Genomic DNA, 10,466 nt, shown 5'->3' on the forward strand with positions numbered 1-10,466 from the left:
TCTGTAAGATTTATCTTTCAAGTATTGCTAGTATCTTCTTTGCTTCTCAATTTATAAAGTATTTCTAGAAGCCCCTCCTGCTGTTACTGAGCTTGCCTGTGGGAACCAGTGTCTTTCTTTTGGTTAATTAAGATGTGGTGAAGAGCCAAGAGATTTCATTAGAGATCTCATTAATCTGCTGTCCTTCTTTATTTGGATATTATCTTGAGAAGTAGCTACCGTTGTGATATGTTTAGTAAAAAAAGACAATCCAAAAACTTTTACTTTAAAAGTTTTACTTTTTCCATAGAATTTGTCACAGATAGGTGAACTCTGCAGTATATGCAGGAACTACTTTTGTTTTTTTACACCACCTAGCAATTATAAAAAAGCGCTAGGACCATTTTTCTTTTGACACAGGCTCTTTTTATCTCTTAAAACCACCAGTGCACCCACAGACCAGGCAAGGCACTTCTCTTCTTCTACATACAGATGGAGCCATTCAGAATGTGCTTTAAAACTCATTAATGTGTTACAGGGGCTGAGCTTTGCTTCACCATACCACAGCGAACATCGTGATTCACTGACCAAAGACAATGAATAGGTAGCCCTTCTTGTGGATTAAATGTTTGTGTAAACTTTAGCTTCCTACAACAAAACTGTAAAATTTATTTTGAAAATAGCTGAAAACAAAAATGAATTTCTGAACGTCATGAACAATTTCAATTTATTTATATAAATATATTTATTTAGCTGGTTGTGGATGGTTATTCCAGTTTCTTCATAAACATAACTCGGTCACTTGTGATTATATTGGAAACATTTTGACGTGCTTATTTTAACTACTTTTTCTGTCATGATTGTTTCATTGGAAAATTGAAAATCTTGCCCAAACAAGTCGTTCAAACTGAGTGACAATTTGGTTCAGTGTTAGCATTGTTCTCGTTGCGTAGACTGCAAAGGAACAGTTAAGGGTTTATTCCCTGCTGAATGGAAAAGAGGCTGTGAATGAACAAATGGGTGAATACTAAAGATGGAGAGAGTAAAACAGTTCTACCAAACTTCTATAATAATTTATCTATAATACCTGTACCTGTACCTTAAAACATTAGAGCTTTTTACAAAGCATAGAAACTTAATATAGTCTGAATGAGCATGTCAAAACTTTTCCAAAATAACCACAGTAAGTGACCGAGTGAAAAGCATTGATGCATAAAATGAAGAAAGTGGGATACTGTTGTGTATTTTTTATTTAAACTACCACTACCAGCCATAGACAGTTTGTACATCAGGAATGAACCGGTTTTCTTCCTGCCTAAAGAGAGTGACCTGCTGGAACCCACAGTCACTTTTCTCCTGTGCACAAACTCTGCTGGTTTCAGCCAACAACTAGCTGGTCTTCAGAGAGCATCAGCAGCGCATTGCAGCAGGAATCTCTCCCACCACGTCGCACGCCGCAACAGCACTGCCTGTCACAGAGCCAGAGAGCGCCGATTGGACAGCAACAAGCCTGCCACTGTTTCTTTGTGCCTGCGGGAGATCTGAATCCACACAGATTGGGTGAGTATTCAACATTGTGCATGACAGCTCGAGAATTCAATTGTTACCTCAACACCAGCTGATATCAATTTAATTCCTATGAGTGATCTACTTGCTTTTGATTATCTAGTGTAGAAGCTGTAACCAAGTTCATTTACGAAACGGTCTAAATGAATGGTATACTGAATGTATGTCCCTCTTGGTTTGTAGCTCTTTGTGATTGAATATATGCCTTTTGTATTGTGCTAACCCTCACTATAAAATCTGTTTATATGCGCATTTTATGTATTAATAAATGTATTCTCGTGTATTAGTACCCGTGTGTGTGCGTTGTTTGAGTTATCCCGCAAGGTTGATTCTAATAGCCATCAGAAGAATCATTTTTGTGACTTACTGCTACAATTAATAATTGACCCAGTTAAGAACAAAACCCCTACATTTACTGGGGCCTCGTGAGAGGATGCCTACAATATATTACATATTATATTAGATCCTTAAATTAATATTGTTGTTAATGTCTTTGTTTTGTTTCTGTCTCTCAACAAAGGCAGAAATCAGGGTCATTCAGCCTGTCCAGGCAAGGACTGCCAAGTAATGGAGAGCCAGACCACCCCCCTCATAGCAGCAGGAGCAGCACTATTCTGAACTCATCTGTACGTTCACACTGCAGTGTCAACAGGAGATGGCAGGTACTGATGTGGGGTACATCACTCCTGTTGTATCCCAATGTTGATAAAGAAGACCAGGCCTGCTCTTGTGCTGGGATGAACTAGACTGATAACGACTTTGTTTTATGAAATGGTGATTACAGTTCATCATCACTTTCGGTTTGTTTGTGTTTCACCAGTTATCTTATTATGCTATTTGACTATTTGTTTGTATAGTGATGGACAAAACAACATTATTATTTTTCTTCTTCAATGTCCTTCCTGCCCTTCAGCAATACAGTACATCAACATGTGTTCTCGATAAGTGCTTTGGAAACATTACTGACCCTTATAAAGCAATGTGCAGGCCCCCTCTCAGTAAATCTGACCACAATATAAATCATCTTCTGCTGAAATACAGACAGAAGATTAAACGTAAAAAACTCTATACAGCTCTGTATAAAATCTGTATAGCTGTGGTCGGAGGAGAGTAAGGAGGAACTTAAACACTGCTTTGACACCACAGAATGGCAGGTGTTTCTTGGCTCCTGTCTCGACGCACACAAGCTAACGGGTGCCATACCATTGTGTATCCAGTTTTGTGAAAACACAATAATACAGTAATAATACAGTAATATTTTTTGGAATTTTTCTTTGGAAATGCCTTTAATACAGGTGTGGTCAGGGAGAAAGAAAAGGAATTTAGGAGTAAAGTAAGGAGGGCTAAGAAAGATTTTAAAAAGAAAACTGAACAGAAGCTTTACAGTACATGGGTAATCCAAAGCAGGCCTGGGATGGGCTAAATATAATGATGGGGAGAGAGAAGACCAGGCAAAACATATATCCTGCAGACTGTTCTTGTTGTGTCAATGAACTTGTAGCGGCAATGCTTATTAATAAGACAGAATTAAGTGTTGCTGTGCTTTCCCAAATGAGGCCCCATCTCTCTGTTTATCTCTGTGGTGCAGCCACAGAGAAACTATTCATGCAGGCTGATTTAAAGATGTTTTCTTTTGATAAGGGACAGCTCCCAAATGGGGATGCACTTAGCTAAGCCTGGCTATCATGATCAATGGTCATCCATTGGCGCCTATCTGTCTTGGGAGTGCCAGATGGACATCTGGACTGCATTCCTAAGTGTCAGGAGTAAGTGACTCATATTTCACCTTGATCAACCAATCAGGGACTGGTAGGGCCGAGTAACCCTCGTGGGACTCTGATGCCCATGGAACTTTCAGCCAATGAATGAGCTGAAGTTCCTCCAGGTAAAAACAGGCAACACAGAGCTCCAAGATTATTCTGACGACTATTCCAGTAGGAGACTATTCTAAAGGAGAATTCCAGGGGTGCGAGACAATTCCAGGGCAGGAAGGCCCAGGAGAAGAAAGGCTCCCAAGGGCAGGACATTCTCGCAGCGCACCTCCTGACCATCCTGAGACTCAGCCCGGACAACCACGGAACGGCCAGTGTGTCCGAGTCTAGAGAGGAGGTTGCCAGAGAGTAACCAGAGGATCCACCCGAGGTTAGCATCAGCAGCAAGCCTCGTGAACAGGTCGGAACTGTAGACAGCTGAATCACTATTCAGAACTAGCGCTTCATCAGGAACGAACCGGTCTTATTCCTGACCTGCTGGGACCCACAGTCATCTTTTCTCCTGTGCACAAACTTTGCTAGTTAAAGCCAACACTAACTAGCCGGCCAGTGAGCATCAGCAGCGCACTGTCGCAAGCAGCACAGCACAGCCTGGCACGGAGCCAGAGAGCCCTCAGGAGATCTGAATCCCCAGCGATTGGATGAGTATTCAACTTCAATGCATTACAGCTCGAGAATTCAATTGTTATCCCAACCAGTTGATATCAGTTTAATTCCTAAGAGTTATGTACTTGTTTTGAGTATCCAATGTAAAAGTTGTAACCAAGTTCACTTTATGAAACGGTCTAAATGAATGATATACTGAACGTATGTCCTCTTGATATATGTAACTCTTCGTAACTGAATGAATATATATCTTTTGTATTCTGATAACCCTCTCGATAAGATCTGTTAGGTTTACATGCACATTCTATGTATTAATAAATGTATCCTCGTGTATTAGTACCTGTGTGTGTGCGTTGTTTGAGTTATATCGCATGGTTGGATTCTAAAGCCATTAAAAGAATCAACTTTGTGATTTACTGCTACAATTAATAATTGTCCCAGTAAATGCCCAAACCCTACAGAACTGGTGCCTCGTGAGAGCACACTACAAACTTAATCAGTTTTATAGAAAGTTTGACTCCACAGACTTCAGAAGTTCCCATACGCCCACCCATACAATTGTCAGAATAGGAGGTAGCTGTGTGTCTAGCATGCGTCAAAACAAACAAAGCACCAGGTCCTGACGGTTTAAGGGGGGAGGTGCTAAAAGTCTGTGTTAGCCAGCTTAAAGGGGTTTTTACCCAGCTTTTTCAGTTCTTGCTCAATGTCCATACAGTGCCAGACATATGGAAAGTATCTATGGTTATACCTACTCCGAAAAAGCCAGGGGCTACATTACTCAAAGATTTTAGAACTGTGGCTCTCAACTCACTTTAAGCCAAATGTATGGAATGAGGAACACATATTGATCAGAGGCTGAGTTACACTGTGAACATAGACAACATTTTTAAGAAAGCAAGTCAGAGGCTGTTTTTAATTCAAAGACTCAAGAACTTATGGGTCAAAATGTCCTAGAGAGGGCATATAAAAGCCTTGTTGAGGGCATCCTGGGATTTAACATGACAGTTTAGAATGGAAACCTGGGGTTGAAAAGCAAAACCAAACTGTCCAGGACTGGGAAAATGGCAAGAAAAATAATTGGGAAACAGCAGCCCCAGCTCTGCTACTCAGAACTGGCAACCCACTGAAGCTAAGCAGGTGTGAGCCTGGTCAGTACCTGGATGGGAAGTCTCCTGGGAAAAACTAAGATTGCTGCTGGAAGAGGAGTTAGTGGGGCCAGCAGGGGGCGCTCACCTTGCGGTCCATGTGGGTCCTAATGCCCCAGTATAGTGACGGGGACGCTATACTGTAAACAGGCGCCGTCCTTCAGATGAGACGTAAAACCGAGGTCCTGACTCACTGTGGTCATTAAAAATCTCAGGGTGTTTATCCAAAAGAGTAGGGGTGTAACCCCGGCGTCCTGGCCAAATTTCCCATAGGCCCTTACCAGTCATGTCCTCCTAATAATCTCCATCTATGAACTGGCTTCATTACCCTGCTCTCCTCCCCACTGACAGCTGATGTGTGGTGAGAGTTCTGGGACACTATGGCTGCCGTCACATCATCCAAGTGGGGCTGCACATTGGTGGTGGTGGAGGGGAGTCCCCATTACCTTTAAAGCGCTTTGAGTGGAGTGTCCAGAAAAGCGCTATTCTCAATTCTCAATTAATTCCATTCCATTCTCAATTCATAACACTCCCATCAGGGAGATGTACAGGGTACCAAGTTCAAATAAAAACATTCATATGAAGTCCTCTGTCCCCTCTGCAATAAAGCTACTCAATGAAGTTATGTAAACGTATTCTCCCCTCTATCTATTCATTTATCCCTCTATTTATGGATCACATGCTGCTGTTGTGATTTCATGTGAGTATATGTGACTCTTATGTTGTGCTTGTGTGTTTTGTACTTCTGTGGGAGAAGCCAAAGACAAATTTCCACAGCTGTGGGCAATAAAGTACAGTATCTATCTATCTCTTGATATTGACACCCAGTGTGTTTGAATTATTACTCTTTTTGCCAAAGCTGTGACAGAGAACAAAGAATTCATGGGCCTCTAAGTATACCAACCGCTTGGGTATAAGTTGAGGGTTCTTATGATTTAATTTCCTTATTGATGTATTTATTCAGTCATTTTCTTATATTCACTATTTTCATTACCCCCTATTTGTACAGAACAATCAGCACAATTTCAGGAGAACAGGGAGAAGCGGACATGTTCATGGATCATGAAAGATACTGTAAGGGCCCATCAGAGACTTTCCACGGAATATAATGTACAAACGTCTGAGTGTTTATAATTGCAAAGGTTTTTAAATTTGTGGTTAGTACAGTTTATTGATAATTTGACCCTGGCCTTTTTCAGATACAGAGGCAATGGCCAAGCTGGTTAGAACAACTGGGTAGAACAATTGATCAAGTGCTGTCAGGGTTCACTGAAGTCAGTCAGTCAGTCAGTGTATGATTCATCTGCTACACAACAGTGACACTCACTCATAAACTACTCGGTCCCTCAAGGTTGAGAGTTTTCTCGGTGAGAAATGTATTAGTTGTCCACTTGGTTGAAACTGAGTTCTCCATTTTGCTGTTAAACCATGAGATCCTGCCAACGTTGCTGTGGGGATGTGGGGTCACATGCAGGAATACTCTTGTTTGGCTGCACAGAGTGATGTACCTCTCATGGGGGCCATGTTAGAGAAGAGTTCTGGTAAGGACCCATTTACTAAAGACAAGGGGAGGGCATGAGGCCGCAGGGAGAGATAGATTGCTGGGCGCTGCCGTCTTATGGCGAGAGAGAGTTTTACACATACTGTAGGGTGGAGCCCACACATCCCCAGAAATTAAAGCACAGTGCTCAAGCTGGGGTCAGTGGGGAAATAGGCATTCCTCAGGTTGGGAGAAAGGAGGAAGATGCTTTTCTGAACCACCAGTCACTCAGGGCCCAGTGAAACAGCTAGACAGGCCCTTGAGAAGGACAGCAGTGGTTGCATCCTTCAGGGTGGCTGCTGACAGAGCATCTGCAAGGGCAGCTGGGTTGGGACTTGGCTTGGATGAGCTCAGTGGTCCCCAAAAAGAGTTCCAGATCTAATGTTGTCGAAGTGTTTGTTTGCGTGGATACCAGAGAGAGTCCTTGAAGGCTTGTGAAGGGGTTTGTTGTGGAATTTTATCAAAGAAGAGCCAGGAGAGGTGTTCTCATTCACTCAGTAAGGTCTTTATTCATGTTGCAATATGGGAAAGAGCAATCACTGGTCTGTGCAGAGAAGTGAAAGCTGATTCAAAAGCAAGCAGGAGGGCCCCTTGTTTTATATCTTTTTTAAGCTGATGCAACACTTCAAGGACAGGCGAAGCAGTAATTATCCATTCCTCATAGGTTTCTGCTTAAAGCAAAGAAGAGCAGTTATACAAACAGTTTCTCATACTCCCTTCTTCAAGCAGCAGAGATAAACATTATTAAAACATCCCGTGCCCTTGACGAGTTGGGTGCTATCACACTTTGTTCTAAGTATCCAGCTGCTTCTGCAGCACAGCTCTGTCCGTAAATAAAATTTTAGGATAAAACACTTTTTCTCAGTAACTTTCCATTACAGTTTGCAGGTAGTGGCCCTGTAGGACTCACTGGTACTCCAGACTTCTTCCTTGGTACTGGGAATGATAGCCTCTAGTGGTCCTGTGGTTTTCTGGGAGATGGCGTTGAGAGTAATTCCTGGGTCTGGGTAGTTGTACAAAATAGTGGAGAGGCCATCTAGATGCCCACAGGTTCTGCTGCACACAGGCCAGTCACAGGACCCTCTGCAGCAGTTTCCTCTGCACATGCACATACTGCTGGGGTCTGACAGAACCAAATGCTTGGAACCAGATGATCCACTGGGGAACAGCTTATATATTGAAAAACAAATCACACAATAAGACTCATAAAACTTAAGTCAATACCGAATTTGACAACCAAGGTATGAATAAGATTATCTTCATTTAATAGAAAATAAAAATAAAACTAATTGAATATTTTGCATGTCCAGAATGAAAAACAATACAGTTTAAATATTGTTACAATTTTAGGAGACTGAGAAGTGTCTCATGGATTTTAGACAAAGTTTATAACACTGGGAAGAGTAAACACTTCTAGCTTCAAAGCCAGAGAGGATGTGTGCTGAGCTCTTGGGAGTCTCTTGAGCAGAAACAATTGTAAAGTTTACCTAAGTATACCTGGGTAGGTTATGGGTGAATGATTATCAAAGAGGAGTACAGAAACACAATCTAAGATCACATTTGGAGCACAGGACAAAAGGAAGAAAGCAGGGAAGCAGGGAAGAAGAAGAAGAGAGAGGAGTCCGGAGGAGTTGGGCCTTGAAGCTTGCGCCAGACAAGAACCCCCTACTTCTTGGTCATCCAAACCAAACCTGACTGGAGCTCAGTACAGTATTTGAACTTTGCTAGAGAGAGCGTGCAATTCTGTGTTTTTAGGAAACTTGGGTTTGTGTAGTGTAGTTTGTGTCTTGTCATTAATAAATGTTTGTTTAACCAAGTGTGCCTGCATTTTTACTCCTCTCAACAAAGCTGAGTCAGAGAATAAAGAATTCACGGGCCTCTAATTCTATTATACATTACAGTAAGAAAAAAAAATAGAAGTCTTTTTTGAGAAGTAGAACAATAGAGATATTTATACAACTCAAAATGAAATACTGTATTTACAGTACATAAAATTAAAAAAATAACTATTCTATTGATTTTAAAGTGATTCCTAGCTGAATACTGACAGAATTATAATTTTAGGTGCAGGGAGATGGAAACATGAATGTAAGAAGTGAAATCTATTCAAATTTTAGATAAATTTGAAGAAGACACTTATATTTATATTTAACTATAAGACAATTGGCTTAAAGTTTTACATTTAACTATACGTTTCAGCATTTACACAGATTTAGCATAGTTTGGGGCACTTATTACCAAAATTGGTAAATTAAAGTAAGACAATTGAAAACACAGATCTCGTATCTATTGATATGCTTCACATGAGTTTGAAGACTCAGAATCAGGTTCTGCTCTCGAGAATCAGGTTCTAAAACATTAGAGGGCAACTGCATTCCTCGCAGAATGAATACATTCCTGAAAAATAGCACAGTCAAATCTCCTGAAAGAACAAACTACAGTACCTGGATAAGAACAACCCTTTTCTGCAGATTAGATGCTAATACAAAACCAACTGCCCAAATTGCAGTACTCTGGCCCAAAGAAATGGGGTTTCCCATCCTTGCTGTAAAAAGCCATCTCAGTGTGAAATAATATAATCATGTTACTGTCCTCAGCTGTTTCAATCTACTGGATTAAATCTTCCTCCATTTCGAGAATTCCCTTAGCATTTGCTGTGCATGTAGAACATTATTAGATGTCAGAAATGATAACTTTAAAGTTCATCTTCCAGAATATAGAAAAATAAAATTTGTGTATGTTTTTTTTCAATATGAGGAATTTCAGTTTTACCACCACGCCATGAAATGTGTGAAGAAAATGAAGATATTTACATACTTGAGGCTTGCTGTCACATACTGTCACTAGTTTTACAAGGTTTCTGGAAACAGGTTGATCAAAGATGATGATTGGTTAAAAATCTTCAGTGTTATAATTAATTTAACTGATTTCTGAAACCAGGAATAAAACAGAGCATAAATAATGGGATTGAAAGAAGAATTAAATAACATCAGCCAACACAGAAAATAACCACAGAAGAAGAAATATTCACCTTTTCATAAACAAGAGTGCAGATATAGTATGGCAACAAACACAAGAGAAAAACAATAACAATTATCCCTAAAGTTTTAGCAGCTTTTCCTTCAGATGTCTTAGTAAGGTTATTTTTTCTTTCATTTGTAGGACTATTTTTTGCTGTAACACAGTTGATTAATTTTGCATGTCTGCTACCTACTACAAAAATCTTCAAATAGAGGGCAACGATTATAGAACTGGCAGAATAAATACAAATATTAAATCAACTATTCCCCATATTTCACTAATTACAAACAAACAGTCTCCAAGACAAGTGTTGAGTTCAGCACTGCTATTTCTATTAAAATAAACAAAAGCCAAATTGTACAGCAGTGATAAAAACCAATTAAATAAAATAATTGACCATGTTATGTTAGTTATTAGTTTAGCAGAATAAACAAAAGGGTAACAAACAGCAAAATAACGATCAATCGATATGCATGCAACATTATTAACAGAAACAGAAGTGAGAACAGATGAAAATGTCGTGAAAATTGGGCAAAATATGTCTCCAAAATACCAACATGTTTCTATTAGCACGATTAATTGGAAAGGCATCCCAATTATACCTATTAGTAAGTCTGCTACAGCCAGAGAGAGCAGGAGGAAGTTAGTTGGTGTGTGGAGCTGCTTGAAGTGAGAGATAGAGATGATCACCACCAGGTTTCCACACACTGTCAGCATTACCACTGCCACTGCAGAAATATACATCACTACATACACAGCTGTAGAGCGGACTTCCTTAATACAGGAGTTGTAAGTCTGAAAACAATACTGCACTGGTTCAAATTCTATTACTTCCAT

General features: G+C 40.2%; 1 pseudogene; it reads right to left on the bottom strand.

Annotated features, from left to right (window-relative positions):
- Positions 1-9,457: 9,457 nt before the first annotated feature.
- Positions 9,458-10,466, bottom strand: LOC148675502 (trace amine-associated receptor 13c-like; annotated as a pseudogene).

The sequence above is a fragment of the Lepisosteus platostomus genome, chromosome 3, assembly GCF_059453375.1.
Source record: "Lepisosteus platostomus isolate fLepPlt1 chromosome 3, fLepPlt1.hap1, whole genome shotgun sequence".
NCBI lineage: Eukaryota > Metazoa > Chordata > Actinopteri > Semionotiformes > Lepisosteidae > Lepisosteus > Lepisosteus platostomus.